Below are 24,438 nucleotides of genomic sequence, written 5' to 3'. Positions count from 1 at the left end.
AGCTGATGGCTCTGAACATTTCTAAGAGGGTAAGGTGCTGTCTGCAGAATGACCACCACCTCCTCTCCACACCCTGGGGGGCTCTCTCCTCCCTCCTCTCCCACATCAGAAGCTGCTAGCTTCATGGAGGGAGTGGAATTAGAGACCAATGCAAAGGTAAGAGAAGGACTCACCCTTCACAGCTCCTTCTGTGGCCCCAACCTTTGCAAAGCACAACAGTGGGATATAAAGGGACAATGCAGAGCACGCTGGGCTATGCTAGAAGAGGAGGTAAATCAGGGAGTCTGGCCCTCGATTATGTGCCACATGAGTGACTGATAACCGCTGACTTCTCACAGCATGTGTACACTTGCAGATGAGGTATGAACCTGGGGCAGAACAAGGAGGGCATCTTCTGCACTTTGAACCATGAACTAAATGGAAGAACAGGCCTCTCTCAGGTGGGAAGAGGCAGCAGGGGCCTCATCTCTGGACTTCGCACACTGCTACATATCCCAGGCATGGTGTTGGGTACACTTAGGTGACACATGTGGCTCTCACAGCCTCCTGGGCATTCAGCAGAACACCTGTGATTGTTCCACCACAGGAGAAAGCTTTGGGAGAAGTCCAAACATGGGTAGTTATTGATGCAATTGAGGGAGGGCCTTATCCTGCTCAAAGGGTAAGACCCAGTTAATTAAGAGCCATGCTTTGTGCTTAAAAGGCACAAATTCAGATCCATCCATTAGTCTTTTCAGTTAAGATCACTTTAAATAAAAGCTGCCAAGCTGGAGATGTGGGGAGCATCTATTATTAATGGACAGGGAAAAGCCAGCTCTGAAGTGATGGGCTAGCCAGTTGCAACACACATAGATGGATATGGGAGGTGGATATGGGTGGATATGGGAGCAGATTCAGGCCTGTCAGCTATGTAACAAAGTTTATAGTGGCTTTCTATGTACAAAATGCATTATTGATGCTGTGTGTGCCAGGCCCATGATGTGTAGATATACTCCCAATCCCCAGGCAGTCCCAGGACACCTGTAGGCAGGACAGTGGGCCAGGCAGGAAGAGGATGGTATGAACTGGGTGGAGCTGCCCCATTGGCCCAGCTCTGGCTGAGCAGCTGGAGAGACCTTAGGGATTAGGGCAGTGAGTAGATATTATGAGGAAAGCATGTAGCAGATGACCACCACCAGGGACCCAGACAAAGGAGCAGATATGGTCCTGTCCTTGAGTATGCTCAGCCTGGCCCGGGAGGTATGTATGCAAACAGTGACCGATACAAGGATCTTTTCAGAACAAAGTGACACATGGTCAACATAGTTTATGGAATGCTGCATGCTGTGTGCAGGGTTCCAGGCTGGGAAAGGGATGGAAGAGTTGTTGTCTACCCTCTGGGGCTTGAGAGAGGAGAGGAAGGGAAGAATATAGTCCAAGGTCACAGCAGAAGAGGGAGAAAGAGCAGGCCGGTGTATGCCCCAAGTGTCTGTGCTCTGGAGCTGTGTATGGAATAGATGGTAGAGACAAAGGCTGCGGGGGCTGAGAGGAGATGGGGCTCAAGAAGATTGCAGAAAGTGAGCTTCCACTATAAGGCTTGAAATTAGGGTAGCCTCACAGAGACAAAACTCCCTTTTCTGGGCTGAAAAGAGGCAGTAACAAACCCACCATCAGGCAAAGGACACCTCTGGGCAAAGAAATGCCATTGGTCAGAGGGGTGATGGCTGACAGAGGATATTTTGGAGGAGCCAAGATCATAGAAATGTGAGGCCAGGGCCAGCTAAAAGCACACACTATCATCAGGAGGACAGCTTCCTAAGGACCCACAGCGGCTGCAGGCTCTCTGTGTGGGTCCTGTGTGCTGGAAATTAACAAAGGATGGAGAGCCTGCAACCTGAAGTTTGGCTCTGGGATCCTGGCAGAGCTGCTAATTATTACACAGTCCAAATTCCTGTACTGCCTCTGAGTTCCGAGAGTGTGGGGATGACAAGAAAACCGACCCTAGTTGTGTGCTGCTCCTGACTGCTTTTCCAGGGTGATCCTTGGACCAGGAGCAGTAGCAAGTTACATAATTAAGCTGCAAAAAGGCCCCAGCCAGAACTTCCTCATTAGAAAAAGCTATAGCACACAAAACCTTTGAGAAGAAGGGAAAGGAGGAGAGAGGAGGAGGGGACCGAGGGTGGGGCTGAGGGAGGAGATACAGCCCAGGGCTCAGGAGGGGCTGCCCAGACTGCTGGGGAAAGGAGAGAGGCCTTGCAGGAGGCACAATTCTTGCCACAGCAGTATCTGTCAAAATCAGCAGACCCCAGCACAGTCGATTTTTAAATTCCATCTTGGGGCTTTTGGACACAGTAGCTTTCCCAAGGGAGATCTGCCCTGGAAGGCAGGGCTTGCAAGCAGCTAGCTCTTACATCAGTCTAGCCAGAGAAGGGCAAAAACACACATAATGGTCTAAACAGAAGTGTTCCCCCTTGGCTTTTCCCAATTATTAACCCATGGCTGCTGGACTAAGTAGGGCTGAAGGTCCTTCTAAGAGCAGAAAATAGCCTCAAGTCCAGGGTCCAGCTTCTGGCTAGTAAGGAAAAGAGGATTTTACTTTGCAGTTGAGCCAACAGTGAAACTCAGCAAGATGTGCAGTCACCCAGCTACAAAAGAAGAAAAGAAGTTAGCTTCTGCCCCAGGCCTGAGCTCCTTAGGCTGACTGGTCCCAGAGCGCAGTTTTCAGTGTTTGCAAAAGTGCTGACTCTGCATCGGCCTGTTTTGGGCTCTGTGGAACAGGCTGGACATATTCTCAACTAAACGGGTGGCAGTGCCATTTGGGCAATGGTCCCCCCCAATTTTTTAAGTTGAATTAAAACCCACAATGTAAACTACTCTCTGAAAAGAAGAATGCAAACACACATCACTTAGATTCAACACACCATCTGTGAATATCCTAGTGACCACTAATGACCATGACTGAAAGGAACAAACCAAGAATGCAGAGTGTAAAAAACACATGAAGCCGCCTTCCTAATTCATAGCCAGAGATGACATAACTCCTCCCAAGAGAAGCCTACTATAATTCAGCTCAAGCCAACTGTTCCTTTCAACTTTCTCAAACCTAACATAATACTGTTTATTTGCTATTTTCAAAACAAGTAAATATAACAGCAAAAATCCACCAGAAAACATTGTAATGTGCAAAGATGCTTGGAATATGGAGAGAGCATTCAAATCCAGAGCTGTTGCCTCCTGTCCTGGAAGAAGGTCAAGGGGTCGGGGATGCAGCACCTTGGCCCCATCTTCTCTGAATAAAGACGGCATGGCATGATTGGTAGCCTTAGTTCCCTAGTGCTCAGAGGACTGACACAAGTGTTCCATGATCTCCTGTCTGGAACACAATGTGCGAAGAGCAAGAGTTGCCCCAGGACAGGCAATAAAGGGGCAGACTTGAAAAAAAAATCATAAAACCAACCGGAAGGCAGTCTGCTTTTTGCTAGCATTATGTGTCAGAGTCTTCAGCAATGTCAGTGACCAGATACTCCTCTGTGAAGAAACAGTGTGCTGGTCTACGTGTAAACAATGAGGACCATCTCTGCGAGTGTTAAAATTCAGTGTAAGGTTCAAATGGGAATTTGAAAGAAGATCTTCTTTAGTAAACCTTGTCTTCTCCACAGAAGTTATTTAGAGGACTCCCAGCTCTCTAGTTGGTTGGCCTTGAATTACACGGGGTCAGCTACATGTGTTTGTTTCGAGAGTATACTCACAGCAGTCAGAACTTGCAAGCAAACTCTGGGTGCTGTCTGCCTCTTCCACCTCTGTGAGAATCATAGTCCTGTATGTAAGCAGTGGGTTCCAAGCCTGAGCAAGAGCACAGTGATTTTAAGATGAAGAGGTAGAAGCTGGGTTACTTTAGTGCTGTCATTTTGTGTGACTACCTGGAGCTTTTGTGTTTAAAATATGAAACAAGCTTGGCTGCATATACCCACAATCCCAGCATTCCAAGAGGCTGAGGCAGGAGGACTGCAAATTTGAGCCTAGCCCAAGCAACTTAGGGAGACTTAGGGAGACTCAGGCTCAGAATAAAAATAAAAAAGGGCTGGGAATATAGCTCAATGTGAAGGTCCTTGGTTCAATCCCTAGTACCATGGAAGGAAGGACGGAAAGAAGAGAGGAAGGGAAGGAGAGAAGGAGGGAAAGAAAAGAAAGAAAGAAAAAGAGAAAGAAAGAGAGAGAAGAGAAAAAGAAAGAAAGAAAGGAAAGAAATGGACAGAAATAAAGAAGGAAGGAAGGAAAGAAAATGAAACAAGGGCAGAGGATCTATCTCAGTGGTAGCGAACCTTGTCTAGCGTCCTCAGGGCCCTGGGTTTGATCCCCAGCACCGTAAAAGTAAAAAAAGAAGCAGTAAGACAGAATGTGAACTACAGAGTGTAATAGTTTTGCTTGGTAGGTACAAATCTTAGTCATACGTGTATATTTTACTGAGTTTGAACAATAGCTTTTGAATAGAAGTTTACTTTTTTAAATCATGAATTTTATTGTTTAATGTTAAAGAATTAAGAATACAAAGGAGCACATCAGTGGTACAATTTAATAGTTGCTACATTTTAGGCAACTTTTGGAGATGTCTCATTTTTATTTATCTATTAGTAATTGAACAGTGATTTATGTAAATATCATTATATCAGGCTCCAATCAAAAGATCAAAACTCAAGTAAATATATTTAATAAAAATGTGTATTTTTCCTCCCTCTCTCCCTCCCTCCCTTTTTCCCATGATAATGGGGATTGAACCCAGGGCCTGGCACTTGCTAGGCAGGCGCTCTACCACTGAGCTACATTCCCAGCCTTGTACTTTTTCTTTTTACCTTTATTTTAAAAAATCTCAGTACAATGATATGTATAAGAATTCAATAAGAGATGTTTTATTATCTGCATTTCCTTTCTGGCCACTGCTATAATCATTTCATTCCATTATTATTTCTGGAAATAATGCTGTTCTGTAGAGGAGGAGCCTGTTAAGACAAAGGTCAGCTGCAGCCATCAAGGGGCTGAGGACACTGCTGTTCTGTGAAGTGGCACCTGGGGACAGACGGAGAAAACCCTTTCGACAAGCAGTCAGTCACCCAGGTCTGCAGGAGAGTGCAGGTGGACGGTCCCCAAGCTCGTTGAGTGCTCTGTTATTGCCAGTGCTCCCTTCTCTAAACACCTCCTTACACAGTGAGAGAGAATTCTAGAAGGTAAAAGGCGCAACAATATGAGGGCTGGCCATGACTTCCCAGGGCCAGAATGTGAAATATGAGCAGACCCACAGAAGCTGGTGCTCCTGGCAGGCTCTGGAAACAGGCAGCAGCCAGTGCGTGTGGTCCCTGCAGCCATGACCTACTTCCCAGTCTACTGGCAGGGTCTGGGCAGCCATGACAAAGCAAAAATAAGTGAATTTGGAGTCAGGCCAGGCTAGAAAAAGCTTCAGAACACTATTCGCCTTTTTCTGGGGATGAGAGGCAGAAGCCACGGATGGAAGAGTGTAATCTTGGAAATCAAATAATTAACCAGGGAGATAGTGGAAAAAAACACAGGCTGTAGAGCCAAAAGATCTGGGTTCAAATTCTGATTCACATGTACAGGCTGTGTGACTTTGGGCAAGCGACTCAACCATTATGAGAGTCAGTTTCCTTATTTATAATGCAAGGCTACAGCCCTTTCTCTGAAGGCTGGGCTGAGATGAAGCAAAATTGAATCTGTTCTCTGAGGACAGAGTAGCTCTTCAGTTTTCAGTAACAATATAAAATATTCTATAGGGCCAGAGCAAAAGGCGGGGCTAATATTCCCTCTTTCAGCACTGGCTTGGTGGTGAGCTCCAGAAACTTCTCTAGGAATGCAGAGTGCCAGACTCCATCCAGAGAGGAACTTACTTGTCAGAGGGAGGGTACCGCAGGGTGGGCACCCATCGGCAGCTTCCAGGGCCTGTGCTTCAGGGATCTGCTAACAGCAAACAAGGGTTAAGGTAATCCTTGTATTTTAAATCAACACATGCAAGTCATTTTATACTTAGCAATTAGGGGATTGGATTGCAGGTAGGGAAGAATAACAAGAAGGAATGCCTAAGCTGAGATTTTTAAAAAATGAGGTTTTGTTTTTATTTTGTCATGGGGTAACATTTACTGAGTTCTTCCCGTATATCCCTAAGAAGTAAGTCACAAGCCTGGAAGGGACTGCAATTTTCGATATCACATGGGGAAAGATACTCAGAGGAAAGCAGAGTCAAGAAAGGGTACCTTCCAGGACTGATGACAGCATTTGAGTGGCTGGATCCAGCTGTGCCTGAGATCCCTGAATTTCTCAAATCCAGGAACTAATAAATGATATTGTGTGTGTAACCAGTTTGTTGAGGTCCTGCTACTTTCAACTGAAAAATAAACACTGGCTGAACTCTGAAATCCTTAGCTGCCTATATGCCCCCCTCACCTAAAGTAACATTTCCTTATGTGTATCATGAGTATAATCACATCTTCCCTGGGCATTGTGCCTGCCCCATGTAAAAGGAATATCTTGGCTTAGTTGAAATCAAATATGAAATTTCCTTACTTATAGAAGTAACATGTAACCAGGAAAATGCCTTTATCAGGTCTGGGGAGATTAATTTCTCAAGGGCTTATTTATTCATTCAAAAAGACTCTACTGAGTGTCCAACACCATTCAGGTTGGTGGCTCTCAAGTTTGTGTATTAGAATTCCCTGCAGTACTTTAAAAGTATAGTGTATCCACTGATGTCTGGTCCTACCCTCAGGATCTAGATGCAGCTGCCCTGGGCTGAGGCACCGTGGCTTTTAAAGCTCATCAGGTGATTCTAATCTGTAGTTAAGGTAGGCAACCAGGGTGCAGGAGCTAAGCCACAGCACTGAGCAACACAGACAACCCTTGCCCTTGCGAAGGTGCCTAGAAGGGAAGACAGCTGACAAGCAAGACAAGTGTCACAAGGGAAGGCTGGAGAGTCACAGGAGTGTAAGACAGGGTAATGTGTAGTCTGGGGTTGGATAGAATTTGCCTGAGGGAGTGATATTTAGGCTGAAACCGAAAGGATGGGCACAAGTCTGCAAGGTAGAAGGGAGGAGGTAGGAAAAGGCACTACAAGCAGAGGGGATAGCATATGAAAATGTCTCCTGACAGGCACTTGGGGAGTTTTCTAAAATACAATCCATCGGGAGGCTGATGGAGGAGGATCGCCACAAGTTCAAGGCCAGCCTGGGCTACACAGTGAGTTCAAGGCCAGCCTGAATTACTTAGTGAGAACCTATCTCAAAAAAAACCCAAAACCAATCCCTAAGACTGGAAGATGAGGGAGGCAATGTGCTAGATGTGTGAAATCAAAGAAATGTGGGACATGTTAATGCAGCATCAACCTGGCTTTGCTGACTAATATAAGTGGCTACAGGAGCATGGTGAGGGTGGCCGTGTTGGGAAAAAATGACTGGAGGGAGGTACTGGTTTTGTTTTTTTGTGTGAAAAGGGGAATTATTTAACCTTCTAAATGCTGACAGAGAGAAGAGAGAGATGGAAGGGAATAAACAAAATCTAAGCAAGGTTTCTAAGAAGCTGGAAGAAGTAAAAATATGGAATCTGGGGTCTTGGGGTGGGGAGGGCCTGGCCTCAGCAGAGTTACCCAAGAGAGCTGCTTCTAGAGGTGCATGGGTGCACTTTGGTGGTGACCAGGACAGTCTGAATTAGTGCACCTGGATCAGACGCCAGCCCTGCATTGTGAAGTTCAGTGGAGCAAGCCCCAGATCCTGGGAGTGTGGACATTTATTTATGTCCTCTTCCTAGCATTATCACACCCTGAAAACTAACCCGCCCTCACTGACATGTAAGGACCAGTAGTCTATGCAAATATTCCAAAATGTGAAATACTTCTGGTCCCAAGTACTTTATATAAGGAAAACTCAACCTGTACAAGTCTGCATTCCAGAGCCAGGCTTGGTAGTGCATGCCTATAATCCCAGCACTTGGGAGGCTGAGGCAGGAGGATTACCTTGAATTTGAGGCCAGCCTGAATTAGAGAGTGAGACTCTGGCTCAAAAAAAAAAAAAAAAGTCTGTATTCCAATTTCTCTAATTGTCCAATGGTGTCCTTTTTCCTTTGATCCAGGATTTAGTCAAGGATTGTATTTAGCTGTGATACTTTTCTTTTCTTTTTTTCTTTGAGACAGGGCCTCACTATATACCCCAGGCTGGCCTTGAATGCTCTAAATTGTCCAGGCTAACTTTGAACTTGCATTCCTCTTGCCTAAGCCTCCCAGATGCTGGGATTCCAGGCCTGTGCCACCACACCTGGCTTTAGTTATCTTCTAAAAAAAGACTTCTCAACTCCATTCATTCATTCATTCATTTGGTCTTGGTATTTTGGCCAAGCTGGCCCTGAATTCCTGTACTCAAGCAATCCTCCTGACTCAGCCTCCCAAGTAATGGGGACTACAAGTGCATGCCACCATACTCAACTTAATTCTTATTTTAAACTTATAATGTTTTCTTATTTTAGCAGGGCATGATGGCACATACCTATAATCTCAGCACTTGGGAAGTTGAAGCAGGAAGATCACAAGTTCAAAGCCAGCCTGGACTACATAGTCTCTATCTCAAAATACCAAAAAAAAAAAGTTTTTTTTAATCTTAAAAAGCAACATATGCATGTATTATCAAGTACAAAACAGTATAAAGAAAGAGAAGACCTTTCTTCTGGGGATCTCTCTCTGTCTCTGTCTGTCTGTGTGTCTGTCTCTCTCTCTCTCTGTGTCTGTCTCTCTCTCTCTCTCTCTCTCTCTCTCTCTCTCGTGTCTCTGTGTGTGTGTGTGTGTGTGTGTGTGTGTGTGTGTGTGTTACCATGGTTTTGCATTGAACTACATCTTTGGCCCTTTTTTCACTCTGAGACAGGGTCTTTAAGTTTGCTAAATTGTCCAACTAGGTTCAAACTCATGATCCTCATGCCTCAGCCTCCTCAGTACTGGGATTACAGGTATGTACCACCACACCTTGCTACTATCAATATATTTTCACATATTTCCTTTTTGCTTTAACCTGTACATTTTAAAACATAGTGAAGATGGTATTGACTGTACAACTTATACAATGCTCTCTCACTATGTCAGAAGTGTTTTCCACAGACACAGTCTTCTAATGGCTATGTACTGTTCAACAATCATATTCCAGAGGGTGGACATGTGGCCTGCTTCTGAGATTCCTCTTATAAACAGCACTTTGGGGCCAGGGATTTAGCTCAGTGGTTCCACCGCCTGCTTCGAAAGTGCAAGGTCCGGAGTTTGATCCCCAATGGTACAAAAATAAATAAATAAATAAACAAACAGCACTTTGATGAACATCTTACTAGATAAACCTTTTTCATATGATTATTTCTTTAGGATAAATTCCTAGAAGTGAAGTTTTGGGTCAAAGAAGCAACATTTTTAAGGCTCTCTATGCACCCAAATTGCTTCCTGGCAATCTGTCCAAACCCTTGCTCCATTGTGTGCTGGATGGAATCCTGCCTGGACAAAAGCTATCCTTGAAGTGGGGATGGAGCCAGAGGTTAAACAGCACCAAGGCACACAGAGGGAGAAATCTGTGGCCCTGGAAGGCAGGACCTACCATAAAACCCCTTTCACGGTGGAAACCCAGGAGCCACATGCAGGGACCATTAGATCCCAGGACCTCCTCTGGTGCCCAGAGGCATTCAGGAAATGGTTGCAGGCAGTGTTACCATGTGTCCAGCATAAGGGACAGGGGGAGAGAGAGAGAAAAAAAAGAAAAGCAAAGGATCCTTGGGTGAACAGGCCAGTGGCTCCCAGGGCAGGAGTGAAACCTGAATTCACTCCAGGTCTGGTGTTGCAAGTTCTCCTACACTACTGGTCTAGGGACCTCCCCCACAAGGCAAGTCCTAACCTAATTCACTCTCAAATCCAGCAGCTGAGAAGGTGCAGGAGGGAACACAGAATGTAAATGGAGTGCCCCTCCCTACACTGCCAGGAAACAGTAGCAACATTACTCAAGGAATCAATGAGGCCTCACGAAAACCAGTGGCGCTGGTTCTCCACCAGGATCTGGCCCACAGCATGGCTTCAGCCAGAGAGGAGAGGCAACTCCTATCTCGATGGTTTGAAGTGGACATGTTCTCACTCCTCTGGGATGATATTTCATAAGCACCTCCTGGTTGTCACCCTGACAACCCTGACCCCAAGTGGACAGGAGCAGATCTAGTGGCCAAGGTGGCCTGAGCTGGCCTGGGGGTGGCTATGGGGACAAGTGGGTGTACATGTGTGCTGGGAATGGGTGCTTTGATTCCTGAGTGTTCTCAGGGGTTGCAAGGCCAGGGAGGGTGGACCGACATCACAGCCACCCAGAAGCTGGGTTTGTGTGAAATCACAGTGTTCCAGGCCTTTCTTCCCCAGCTTTTGGTGCTGTTTTTGGTACTGTTTGCTTTCCAAGGGCAAGTGATGGATGAACAGGCTAAGAGTGGAGACCAGGAGGCAGGGGAGTAACCCAATGCTTCCTGATGTTTGGGTGCTACAAGCACCCCTCACTCCCCTGATCTTTGCTAATGATCACTAACTGAGCAAAATAATCTTCAAAGTAATAGGTGACAATACTCATGTGGCTCTAGACACATATTCCAAATGGGCTTTGGGGATTGCAGACTCTGAACACTGGCTAGGGTGGTGAGGCAGCTGTGTCCTGGTTCTGGCACCTGGGGCTGGTTGGGGCTGTCTTCTCTCCTCTGCATGCGGATTTGCTAGGCCTGCCTCATGCCTGTGAGGCAGAGTTCAGCTGTGAAATGCAACATGGAGCAGGTGGATGATGCATCAAGAACCTAAGGTCTTTTCTTTTAAATCAAACATTCACATAGAGCTTATAATATGCAAAGCTCTATTCTAAGGACTTCACTAATTTTAATTCATGTAATTCCCTCATAAGACTGAGGCAGGCATTGCCATTGCTTCAGTCTCGCAGATGAGGAAACTCAGGCACTCATCCAAATTCATGCAGTCAGGACTCAGGACAGCTGAGGTTTGAGCCTGGGCTGCCTGGCTCTAGCGTGTGTGTGAAAACCTTGCTGCCGTGTCAATAAACTGCAGGATGAATATTCTCAAGCACATAACCCTTCCAGAGGTCAGAGTTGGGTCTACTTCCCACTGGCTGCATCACTCAGGAAGGGTGCTATTACTAGAGATCAAAGTGGACAGGTCAAGTTCCCATGTAAGGGTGAGATTTGCTGAATCAGTGATGAGCACACGAGGTGATAGAGACCTGAGTGAGGAAGCCTTGGATCACCTTTGATTCTGGAGGCACATGGACCACACAGAACTCAAGGGCTGGCTGGTGCTGGCACATCCCAGTGCCCACAGCGAGCCAGGGATGGCCAGACACTTCCAGGCTACTATCCTGCCCTTTAGTCAGCAGTAAACTCATAGGTCCCTGGGTTCAAAACCACCACTGAGAGACTACTGTTGACCCAGCTATGGCCACACTGGGGTGGAGTCTCCTTGCTCTGTGAGCTCCTCAAACCTTACCCAGACCCTGCATCCCTTTATCCCTTCAAGATTGTTGAAGGCTCACAGAGGGAGGGGTTTTGTCTCATTTACATTTGACTTCTCAGTATATGGCAGCATCCATTAAATAGAAGGGAAAAAATTTTTACATTTATTATGTGCCTGCTTCTGGCTACCATTACCACCTGCCACTCTGATCTTCATAACACTCCTACTGTTCCTCCACTTTAAGATAAGGGAACATTCACAGAGGTAGACAGAGGTCTTGAGGAGTCAGGCATGCAAAACACACTTGCCGAGGGCCCTGCACTTGGGCACTTTGAACTTTACTAAGGGCAATCTTCTAGTGTCCTGCTCCTCACTTCCAGCCGCATGGTACTCAGAGTACCCCAAAGACTCTTCCCTTTCCTCAAAGTCCCCAAATCCTCACCTCAGGAAGTTCTTTCTGCTGTCTAGCTTAGATTCCTCCAAGCAGGGTCTAGACCAGGCTAAGAGTCCATGGGCATATTACAGAGCTCTAAATTAGTTATTAGCATTTGACAATAGAGATATTTAACAGTAGTACAAGTGGGGATGATCTTGCCAACTTGGGCTCTCATTCCTGTGAGATTCCCTCATTGGCTTACCTTTGGCTTTAAAACCAGTACCACTGCATAGGTGATTCTAGATGACATGATACTCAGTTGGGCTTTCTGCACCTGTCCCTTGGGGTAATGAGCAGTCTGTTGTCACCCACTGGACTAAGTCCCTCAACTCTCTCTCCAGGCCAGGTGAGCCCAGGTTAGTGCCCTGCATCCTCCAGGGCATGCTGTCCTGACCTTTGACTGTGAGCAGGAAAGGAGAACCTGGGACCCTGGCTTTCTGAACACTGTGGGCTAAGAAGGCTAAGCAGCCACCATGCTCTGACCTGGGCTGTCCTCCAGGATGCACTTGTGCAATGGCTGCCAGGGACCCATGCTACATCTACAAGGGAGGGAAACTGCAAAGGACACTGATGGCCATTCTAGCAGAGAAAACTTCCCCTCCACTGGCCTGGTCCCAGGCCTTCACCAGGTGAGTGACACCTTGTATGTACTCCCTGACCCAAATGGAGACGCACATACGGGTCTTGGCAAAATGCTTAGTTACAAATCCCACTATCAGGACAGGTACAGAGAAATTATCCCTAGACTTCCATTTAAGTCTGGGCAGGGGAAAAGGAGGAAAAATCTTTGCAATCTTTGCCTTTCTGTACACCAACTTACTGTCAAGTGTCCATGGCGCACTAGGCAGTGACAAGGGTGAGGCAGTGTAGAGACTCACATCACTATTCAGCTGCTAACAGAACCCTTCTATCTGCTTGTCCTTCCCAGGCCAGCATCTGGACCCTGCAGAGGTGCTCTGCTATCTTGAGGACTTCAGATATATCCTCTGTGGGCTGGGGGTGACTGAGGAGGGTACGTCTGGGATCCCCAGACACTGAAAGGTGTTCGGAGGTGTGAGAAGCTGTGCAGCCAACCTATCCCCTGCCACAGTGCTCCAGTCTGGCAGCCCTGGAGGACAGGGAAGGATCAAGGGCAGTGCAGAGCCCCTGGAAGTGGGCACTGTGTTGGAGCTGCCAGGCAGAAGGCCTACCAGTAGGGAGAAGAGACCCCTTGAGGTAGTAATGCTCGGGCTCGAGGGTCAAGGCTGAGAAAGAGGCCACTGTACTGCTTGGAGTGGCCTTTAGCAGCTGAGGGTGCCTGGGAAAATTAGCCACCCTTCCCCTCACTTTTCTCAGGTGAAAAAAAAAATAGATTAGAATCTGTAAACTAGATGGGGTATTATGGTGACTAAATGAGATGGGCCAGGAGCACATTAGGTCTTATGTCCTCAGTCACTACCACCTCCAGCCAGGCAGCTGGTCAAAAGCACCGAGTGCCAGCCAGGTGACAGGAGGCCAAAGAGGGCTCAGGGAAAAGCCACATCCATTCCCCCAAACAAAAAACCTAAAGAGACCCAGGGCATCAAACCTGTAGCAAGCAAGTGTCCTGCCCAGGGTCCTACATGTGTGGGAAGAGCTCAGAAATAGCATTCTCAGCACCTAAGCTCTATACGTACTGCTCACCTGGAAGATTTCCCTGGCTAAGGCAACCAGATGCCCAAGCAAGCCCACCAACGCCTGGCAACAGAGCTGGAGTCTGGGGCAGACCTTGCAGAATTGAGCTGCCAGGCTCAACTTGAGCCTCTTGAAACTCTGAGCTTTAAGCCCCACCTGCTCCGCTCTGAGACCAGCCCTGGGAAAGGTAGTGGGTGGGGAAAGTATGTAAACCAGGCAGAGTAATCAGAGCCAGCTCTGGTTGTGAACTTGTCCTTTTCCTGGGGGTTCTCCACAGGGCAGGGGCAGGTGAGGGGTTGGCATGAGGGCTCTGGCCGCCACAGCCTGTGGGCTACTGGGAGGAGATGAGTGACTCCCGACATGCCTGACATAAGTGGAAGCATAACCAACAGAGAAGACATTTCTGGAGGAGGTGTTGTGTGGCTGGGGAGGAGAGGAGAGGCCAGGGCTCGAGTGGTGCCATGGCGACAGGCAGGCAGATGGAGCAAAGACAGTCATAGTTGGTTCAGGCTGCTGTAAAAAAATCCCATAAGCTGGGTGGCCAACAAATAACAGAAATTAGCTGTTCACAGTTCTGGCGGCCAGGAGGTCCAAGATGAAGTTGCTGGCAGACTCCATATCTGGTGAGGGCTGGTTCCTCAGAGGCAACTGACAACTGCCTTCTCACAGTAATCTCATGTGGCAGAAGGGACAAGCAAGCTCTCCAGTCCTCTTTCATAAGGGGATGAATCTCATTCCACCTCACCAAGGCCTCACCTCCTTATATCATCACCTCAGGGGACACATTCAGACCATAGCAGACTCAAAATGATGGGAAGGGTAGAAAATGGAGTTGATGAGCTTTTCAAAAGTGATATGTTTTATTCTAAAAATATTTTTCATGCAGTTTTGTGGAATTTTTGGTAATAACTCTATGAATATATTATTTATATAATAATATGGTCTGGGGATTTAGCTCAGTGGTTCTGCCACCTGCCTTGCAAGCACAAGGTCCTGAGTTTGATCCCCAGTATCAAAAAAAAAAAGAAAAAAAGAATTAACTTTCTGAAAAAATATTTTAAAAATATAATAATAAATATTTTAAGCTGTACACAAAAGAAACATGGATCTACTGGTTTTGGAAGAAATTCAAGTGTATATAGCAGAAAACAAGAGTCTCTTTGTCATCTGCCTTTGGTTCTGCAACCTGCCTCCTACAAAGCTCACCAAGGCAGGGCCATGTGTGCAGCCACCCCCCAAAGATCCACCATGGCAACAGGTTATCACAGTAGGTGCTCAGGAGTGCAGCTGGGGCCAGTCATGTGCTATGCTCTGTGCACACCTAAAAGAGAGATGCTTTTATTCCCATTTTTCAGACAGGAAACCAAGTCCAGAGAGGCTGAGCTACTAACTCAAGGTCACAGAGCCCATAGACGGCAGTCAAGATTCAAATCCAGTCAGCTCCCTCTTGAAGGCCTGAGCCCTGTCCACCAGATCATTCTTTCTGCAGGGAGGCAGGAAGAGGCAGGCCAACTGCATCTTAGGTCCATTTCTTGAGTAAAGTAGGCTAATTATAAAATGATTATTAAAATAATAGTTGGGGAAAATCCTTAAGTTGGCTAAGGATGGCACTCCCTAGCTTCTGATAATGAGATGGGCTGACTATAGAAAGAAAAACAAAGGAGCCAGTAAGAAAGGAAATGGCTAAATTAGACAGGAAAACCAAGGACTCTCAAAGAAGGCTACCCTGGAATCTCCTGGGTAGTAATCGCAGGGTTCCCACGATGCCTGGACCAAAGGAGCCGTGGTTCCCACTTCTCTCCCACACTACAAAATGGCTCCATCTCGCTGGCATGAAAACTCATTAGCCTGATAGATATTTTCCAGCAAACAAACACGGCTGTGGTTTTTCGAGCCACAAGGTAAGTGCAATTGGCCAGCTCTCCGTGGAGGCTGATCCTTGGGGACACCTAGGCCTGTGGAGCACTTGAGGGACATTCCAGACGGCCAGCGTTTGTGTTCAGTGGCAGACAAGACAGTTCTGCCTGGCTGCTCTAAGTGAAAGGATGTCACCTGGTCTCAGAGCCCTTCTCTAAGAGACAGACTTTTGGTTTTGTTTTTTGCTTTTATTTTTACTTGTTTTTCTCCTACGGGCAAGTTCTAGTCTGAGGAAGAGATGATAAAGAGTACTTACTGCCTACTATGAGAGACAGTAGGAATGTTCTGGAAAGCTGCTGGTAAGGGACACATCTGTAAGTCAGTCCATGTATTCCAGTGACTGGCCTCTATCACCTGGAGGCTAAGCCTTCATTTTATGGAGTCTCAAACACTAGGACTTCCTGGTGGGATATGGGGCCAGGAAGGGGATCTATAAGAGGAAGGAGACATTTGCTTGCCCAACTTCGCCATGAACTTTCTGTGTGACTCTGGGGAGGCCACTTTACCTCTCTGGGTTCTGTTCCCTCATTTCTCAAATGGCTCTGGCATCTATTAAAAATGCCAAACTTGTGGCCTTCCCACCTTGTGATGCTGGCACCTCTCTGGATTTTTCTCAGCATAACCTCAGAAAGCGGTGGAGGTGTGGGGAGAAAAGAGCTGTGAGGGGAAGAGAGGTGAGAAAGGGGAGATGTGGGGAGAAGAAAGGTCCTGGAGGGAAGAGAAGAGGGGAAGTGAGTGATTCACTAGAAGGATGTTCAGGGCCGCTCCCAATGCTGTTACCATTCTCTCTGAACTCTTTTCTCTTCCTTCCTAGTCTCCGTGTCAGAGGGTCAGTGAGGATGACTGGGAAGTTGGGGTGACCATCGGGAAAGCAGAGGAGGATCCTGAGTTGACATGGGGCCAGAGGCTATGGGAGTCCTTCCATATCCACATGCAGGGGCATTCAGAGTCCTGCAGGCCACGCTAGGTGGTCCTGCTCTGTTCACAGTGGGGGATGCTCCGGCTGTGGGTCTGGACCCCTATCTCCAGCCTTCCTGGAGAGAATCTGTGCAACGGCACAGAGATTACAGCTCAACTGAGCCCTGGAGGACTGGCTGGGAAACCTGCACAGACTAGTGTTATGGAGGTTTCTCATGGTGTGGAGGCCATTCCCAAAGAATAGGATCTTGGGGCTGTGCTCTCAGTCCTTCATGGAGAACAGGGGATGCTCTGGACAAGTGGGGATTCCCAAGGAACTTAAGCCCATTAGAGAGCTGACTTGGAAAGGACTGTGGGGCATGGCATGGAGTCTGCACCCCAGAAGTTACTCTGAAGAGATGGGGTGACAGGAAGTCAGCAGTGCCCAGCTCTGAATGGCACTGTCAATTTCCTCCTCTTCCAAGTAGGAAGTGCCACCCAGCCTGGAGTGGCTGTGAGGAAGTAATGATGTCATTTGTGAGAAAGAACTAAGAGAAAAGATAGCATTCAAGTTGTTTTCTGTGAAAAGCATTTGGCTTTAAAATCATAAAGCGACCAGGTGGCTCACAGCCGAGTTTTGATTGTCCCAACTATGTCTCTCTCCAAGAGAGCACTCTAAATGGTGGTTTCTGTGTTCAACTACTCGCTTTATGCATATTACACATGCACATATGTGTATGCTCTGCTCCCAGTAAATTGTTCGGTTACTCTAGCTCATCGGGAAGGTTGCTCTGTCTAAGCAGCCAGTGCCCAGGATAGCCACAAGGGCCTCCGACATCAAAGCTTCCAGCTCCCTGTAACAGGAGAGGGGTTAGATCACAGCTTTGTACCCAGGGATGTCATAAAGGCTGCCACTGCCTGGGGAGTCTTTTATTTTTATTTATTATTTTTTTATTTATTATTTTTTATCTCTTTTGTAACTTTAATTGAAGCATTGCTATTCATTTTTAACTCTTTCCTAAAAGCACCAAATTTTAAAGTCTAAGTCAATTTTTTAAAAACCATCAAGAACTTCCTTCTGAAACAAAAACAATGATGTTCATTCCTCCAAAGGTCCAAATTTAAGTTCCACCACAATCAAAATAAAACAAAACAAAAAACCCACACAGAAATAAAAAGTAACAAAAATCACATTCTAGGGGGTCAGTGCATTTAGCAGTCTAAGCTGTACTAATTGTCCTTCAGCTGACTTTCAAAAAAATAACACCCTAGCTCATCAAAATACACATTTTCCATTTGCTTTTTTACTTTACTTTTTTTTTTTTGGTACCAGGGATCGAACTTCGGTCCTTGCGCTTGTGCAGCAGGTGGCAAAACTGCTAAGCTAAATCCCCGGCCCCCATTTGCTTTTTTAAATTAAAAATAATAATTAAAAAGAGGAAACTTTAAGGAAGTCGCAATCAATTGCCTGACTCATTTTTATGGCATGTTCAGCGTATGGAGGTCAGGAAGGCTGTCTGCAGCACGCCACATTAGGATATCCATCTTCAGGGTTTAGCTTTCTTCCAAACAGTGTGAAATACCCACAATTTCAAGTATGAAGGGACACAGATGATCTCCTTCAATAATTCCACAGGACAATACAGGCACCCAAGCTGTTCTTCATAGAGCGACAGGGCTTCTGTCAAATTGACACAGTTCCTGGGGAGCCTTTTAAAAGAAACTTCTTCCAGATAGCTTCATCCTTTTGAAGTGTGGTGGAGCCTAAGCATATTCATTTATCTTTTACAAAATAGTAATATATACACATGGATGAAAGAAAAGAATTAATAGAAAAGGGCATAGAATGAAAATGCTGTGCTCAATTTCTCCCTCAGGGGGCTGCTATTGAAATGAGAGGCTTCTTCCTGGGACTACTCACACGGGACATGTGATGCCCACCTTGTTCTTTACTCACTTTCTCATTGAACCCCACACCTGAGGAGCATCCACAGCAGTGTGCAAGGACCCACCACAGTTCTTCAGGGTCCACATCACTTATTTGTCTGTTTGTTTAGCAGTACTGGGCATTGAACCTAGGCAATGCTAAGCTACACCCCAGTCCTTTTAAATTTGTTTATTTTGCCCAGGCTGGGCTTGAACTTGCAATTGTCCTGCCTCAGTCTCCCGAGTAGCTTACAGGTGAGTGTCACTGCGCATGACCTGACCACGCCTTATTTAACCAGTTCCACCTGGACAGCTACATTATGGACAATTCTCTAGTTAGTCCTGACGCTTCAGTGGTTCCCCACACCTCAGCCCTTGCTCCTACAGGAAGGATGAATTCTGGGAGCGGCGACTTCTGTCAAAGGACGCTGGTACATGGCGAAGGTTGGTACGTGGCGGTCTGTTGTCCACACCTCCAGATCTCTGCCATCTGATCTGAGTGCAAAGGCATTTCACTGTGTTTGGAGCAGCCATCTTTTTATATGGGTGAGATCAAGTATCTTTTCATGTTTAATCTCCTGCCCTGCTATTTTTCTTTGTCCTGAGAAGTAGGTGCTTTTCTCTTTTACCAGGCCTGGGTATTCGGGGGTCAATTCTGAGGATGTCCTACAACTCCTGCCTGCTCTGATGACCCAAAACCCCTTAGAAGTCTAGCATTGTGGACTCTGTAACATCACTAAAGCCCAAGGATGGGGAACTATCTGGATGACACAGCCAGAAGAGAAATTCTCACCCTCAATGGTACAGCACTGAGCCTGTCCCTGAAGAACTGGCTTGGGTGGGAGCTTCACATAGAAATGGGTCACATTTGCTCCCCTACCCAACCCCACGTGCTGGAGCTCTAACCCAGGGTTCAAGCATGCTAGGCAAGTGTTCCATTTTTGAGCTACGCTCCAGCCCCATTTATTTGCCCCTTCTTGGATGCATTTTAGAATATGATACAGCAGGAAATGATGGAGACACTTTGTATTTCTTCCAATGAAAGCTCCTTAAGAAATCAAGGATTGGGAACTGGCACCTTGCTCTGTCATTTGCCCTGCCCTCCCTTTTGGGCCCGCTGTCCCTTTCTCTCATGTCCTCTCATTCTGCAACTGGAGCCCCACCATCCCACAGTAAAAGGGTGAGAAGCCCCCGTGGACTGTGAAATTTGCAGGGGCAACTCAGGTATCACAATCATCCAAAGCTGATCATGGCAATATTTCACATGATTTGTCTGAATGATTTATGACTTAGCCTGAGGTGCCAGATTAATAGCTAAATTCTCCACCCTTACACATGTGGCTTCTGTAATGTAGTGGGTATTCAATGACTGGAAGGAATAGTCACTAACACCTTTCTAATTGTTCCTCTCTTGTCCAAAGGTGGCTATTAAAGTTCAAATTAGCTTAGTGTTACAAAGCCCACTTTCTGTGGGCTCCTCTTGCAAATTTCAAAAGCCCTTTTCTTTGGCCCTGGGAACTAGGTTTGCCAAGTAAAACACAGGCAGCTCAATAACATCTGAATTTCAGATAAACAATATTTTTTTAAAGTGTATGTCCCAGACAGTGCATGGGACATACTATAGTTCCTTCCTGCAGCTACTATAACAAATGAACAGAAACTGAGTGGCTCAAAACAACAGATGTTTAGTCTCTAAAAGTTCTGGAGGCCTGATGTCTGAAGTCAGTGTCACTGAACTGAAATAAAGGAGTCCTCAGGACCAGGCTCCCTCTAGAAGCTTTAGGGAGAAGAATCTGTTCCTTGCCTCTTTCCGCCTCTGCTATCTGCTAACAATCCTTGGCTTGTGGCTGCATCACTCCAATCTCTGCCTCCCTCACCACCTTGTCTTCTCCCCTGTGGCTTTAGTTTCCTTCTGTCTTGCTCTCATAAACACACATCTCATTCCAGTTAGGACCGCCAAGATAATACAGGAAGGGCTGGGAGGCTAACTCCACGGTACATTGCTGGCCAAGTACACTTGAGGCCCTGGATTCATTCCCAGCATGAGAGAGAGAGAGAGAGAGAGAGAGAGAGAGAGAGAGAGAGAGAGAGAGAGAGAGAGGGAGAGAGATTTGGAAAGGAAGGGGGAAAGCAAGCAAGGAAGAAAGAGGCAGCAGGGAGAAAGGGCAGCCTTAAGTCTTAATCCATATTCCATTTTTCCATGTACTCATTATCCACTTATCCATTTACTCTGGATAAATGACAGGGTGCCCATTCTGTGTCTCTCACTATGCCAGGTACTGAGATACAAAGAATAAAACACCATTCAACAAATGAGTCAGTTGGGGAGCCTATTCCCTAGGGAAGCTCAAAACAGAATTAGACAATGTTGTGGAAAATAGACACAAATAATGTGGAAACAGAAAATTTCAATTTGATTTAAACTAGAGAGAAATTCAGCTAATTTGTCAATTATCTTTGATTTCTAGCTACTATTTTTAGCCTTTAATTCCAGGAAAAAAACTTCTATTGTTACATACGTTACCTAACCACATCTGCCTTAACATGATAGTGGGTTTTCTTCTTTCCATATCTTCTGGATCCCTGGGAATATGGGTGAGCTCCAGGCTCGTTCTCTGCCTCCTCCTACTGCTCCCAGCCCCAGCAGACACACATGAGAGCTGCCACCTCCTGGGAGAGTCTTGCAGGGCCTGCAGTGCCCTGACCCCTGTTCAGCCCACAGTGGGGTTGCTTGAACCCTGATTTCTTCCTTCTCTTGCCTCCATTACTTCAGTACAGGAAGCACTTATTGGTACAAATTATGCCTCTCCAGCACATTATGCTGAATAGTTTTTTCTTTAAAGGAAAACAATCTGTTAATCTATTTTTTTTTCCAGTATCAGGGATCAAACTCAGGGACCTTATGCTTGCAAGCCAGGCATGGTGCCACTGAGCTAAATCTCCGGCCCCTATTCATTTATTATATGATACCATTTCTCAAGCTGAAATTTCAGGTCTCTATCCTATCAAACTAATCAACCAACTACAGTGGCCCTTCCAATTACAACTGGCCTGACATACGAACAACTTGGGTTAATTAGGTTAACGGAAGATTCATCTGCCTCTTTTTAATCTAGTGTGTACCCAGGTAAACATCCAGATCTCAGCTATATTGACTTAGTTACAGCCAGCCCTTGGGAACCAATAGAGTTCGCAAGTCAAGAGTCCACTGTACCTTTTTCCTTTGACTTTGGGAGGAAAAGTAATGAGATCTCATTTTACTCCCTGCACAGGCACTGGCAGTTTAAGAATGGCAGGACTCGCTGGGTGAAAACAGTGAATGAAGAACCCAGGGAGAGGCTGAGCTCTGAGGAGCAGAAGCCCTGGGTTCAGATTCCCCGGCAGCCTCAATCTGGCCAGGTGATTTCAGGTGTCACTTAACTTTCCTGATCACTGCTTGCACTTCCCTAAACCCCATTTAGCCTCCTTAAGCCCAACGTCCTAATCTATAAAAGAAGAAAAAACGTTTTTTTCCCAGGCTGGAACTAGGGCCTCACACATGCTATGCAAATACTCTACCACTGAATTACCACTCAGCCCTAAGGAGAGAGAATTCTTAACTGACAGGCTCAGGTCAAGAATTAAATGACACCATGTAAAGTACCACCTGCTTGCTAGTAGTTTGGGGAAGGGGGATCTCAGCATGCTGAAATTATGTCATGTAAGCAACCCAAACATGAGGGCATCTCTGTACCTATTTAAGGTGTCCTCATGTTACTCCCCTCTCCTAAACACCTAGAGGTTAACGTCTAAGTGAGAATATTAAGATGACTCAGATTCTTGTACTGAGATTGACCTTATCTTAAGTAGTAGTCCAAATGAGATCACTTTTGGTCCATCCAGAAAGCCAGATTGTCCCAATTGTTTTTTAAAAATCTGGTATCCACCGGGGAACAGGGTTTATCACACTGGAAAGTAGCAATTCCATGGGCCTCTGCAGTGGAGTTCCAGAAGGTCTAGAGGTCTATTATGTGGTGCTGTCTTTGACGATGAGGTTCCTGTACCATGGACACAGATGTGCAGTGTGCCCTGGGCTTTCCAGTGAGTGGCTCACAGAGATGCCTTCTCCCTAGCTCCTAAATGCATGCAGTGCTGCAGGGAGATGTGCCCACACTATAGCTCCTGCAGAATCCACAGGACCCAGCAGGCCTGTGCTTATGGCCAAGGCTGACCACACTTGCTCCATGGACTCTGACCTTCTGTTTTGGGTGCTTTTAAGAACTTTCTTGTAAAACTACTCACTACTCACTCTGAATACATTTTATTAACTGGAATGATCCTTGAGTGCCCCTAATTACAAATACATACATAGTACATACATACATACAAACAAACAAACAAACAAAACAGAACCAAGACCAGAAACTGGATGGGATCTCACATATGGTATCTTTGCTTTAAGATGTTGAGGACTAAGTGGGAAGTAAGAAGGGAACAGAAATGACAGCCATTTCAGTTGGAGGGAAAGAACTGTGGGAAACATATGTCAATATCATGAATTGTCCTGGGAGGGTATGGGCTCTAGGTACTTTGACACAGGGGAGCCCAGCCTCATCCAGGCAAGCCCCTCCCTCTTGTTCCCCATGGCTCCCCTTTTCCCCATCTCAGAGTGTGAAGCACACTGGTGTAGATGCAAGGAAAACAGAGTAGAGGGTTGAGGGAGGGGAACTGGGCAGTGTAACCCAGCAGGCTGCATGATGCAGGCTCCTGTGACCTTTTTGCCTAGCTCACTCTGTCTGTCTGGCCAAGGGAAACCATCCTTCTTTTAATTAAATTTCTCCCTGCAGACATTGTCTGAGAGCTGAGTGTCATCTTCCCTGGCTCCTCCTGCCCCCATCCTCCAGCCTCTGGCCTTGTGGACCCCCGTGGCAGTGTGGCAGGTATGTGAACATTTCTCACGATTTCTGTGAGCTGAAGAAAAATGAGCTTCCCTATTTGGTTAAGTGTGGACCTGTCTGTGACACTAAATTTGGTTCTGCTGTCACTGGCAACATGAAGCAGCAGCCTACTTTAGAGGCTTTTGGTTTAAAATAATTTCTCCAGGTTCATGTTACATATGACCCATTTACTGAGGCTGGAGGGCACACTTCCCTGGTCCTTAGCAGTAAAGACATGTCTGTGGCCTCTGCACGGCTGGTAGAGAGAGTGAAGTCCAAGGAGGGAGGCCCAGAGACACTGGCCCCAGCAGGGTGGAGCTTGTGCCTGACTGCCACCACCTGACTCCCTCTCCAGCCAGGAAATCTCTGCCTCAGTTCATGCCTCTGAAAAATGAGGTAATAATTTCTGCCCCATCAGGAAGTGAGGACTAAAGGAGGTGATGCCATCAGTGAAATAAATGCAAAGGGACACTGCTACTGTTCCAGAAGCTCTATAGAGCCATACTAATTTAGATCCTTGGGGAGAGTGGTAGGTTCGCCTTTGTAAGGCAAAGTAGCAATGTTAGACTCTGTCAAAGGAAATGTGATTATTATTATCTTCAAGGATACAGAGTAATGGGATTGTGTGCTAGTAGGTAGAGGATTTGCTTTATTTAAACAGGTAAAGCACAGCTGACATCAGCCTGATAACTGCATTCATCAAAAGTGTGTTTTAAGCTCTGTGTGTGCCAGTGCTGTGACTGTACTCACACCCAGAGGAACAAGAGAGCCACTCCAGACAGTGTCCCTGCCCTCTGAGGATGCGCAAGTTGTGGGAAAGGAGATCTGCATGCAGTTCAGGGTGTGAGGAAGACAATTATGCATCAGCCACCATAGCAGTGACCAAGGTGAAGAGAAAGCGTGGAGTGGCTCCCAGATCTTGAGTACAACTGATAGAGATGACCATGATTTCAGGAAAGATGTGATTGGGTAGTTTAAACAGGAGGAGAGGAGGAAGAGAGGACCTCCTCAGCCTATGTAACACAGGTGAGTGAGGGGCAGTAACAGCATGAAGTCTATGAAGGAGCAAAGGCTAGCTGGCCAGGAGTGTGAAGTGGGACTGGACAAGGAGGCTGACAGGAGGCCTGAGGAGCTTGGATGGTAGTGAAAGATCAAGATTGGCTTAGCAGATGACAGACAACTTGACTAAGGTCTCATGCTTGGAAAGG

General features: G+C 46.4%; 1 protein-coding gene across 30 annotated transcripts in view; it reads right to left on the bottom strand.

The window, feature by feature from the left end:
* Positions 1-24,438, bottom strand: part of Mapt (microtubule associated protein tau) — a 99,437-nt gene that overhangs the window by 63,294 nt on the left and 11,705 nt on the right. For 6 of the 30 annotated variants that reach the window (XM_087203860.1, XM_087203869.1, XM_087203873.1 and 3 more), the window contains exon 2: positions 5,877-5,943. The exons of 23 other annotated variants lie outside the window; for them this stretch is intronic. The gene's annotated coding sequence lies outside the window, so the exon portion shown is untranslated. Of the gene's footprint in view, positions 1-5,876; positions 5,947-24,438 lie in introns of all 30 variants that reach the window. One more of the 30 variants, XM_087203859.1, reaches the window with a different exon arrangement.

The sequence above is a fragment of the Heterocephalus glaber genome, unplaced genomic scaffold (genome assembly GCF_053883595.1).
Source record: "Heterocephalus glaber isolate CG9 unplaced genomic scaffold, H.glaber_assembly_v1.0 deba00001813, whole genome shotgun sequence".
Classification (NCBI taxonomy): domain Eukaryota; kingdom Metazoa; phylum Chordata; class Mammalia; order Rodentia; family Bathyergidae; genus Heterocephalus; species Heterocephalus glaber.
Note: the sequence above shows the minus strand (reverse complement) of the source record. Positions and strands in the feature narration are given on the sequence as shown.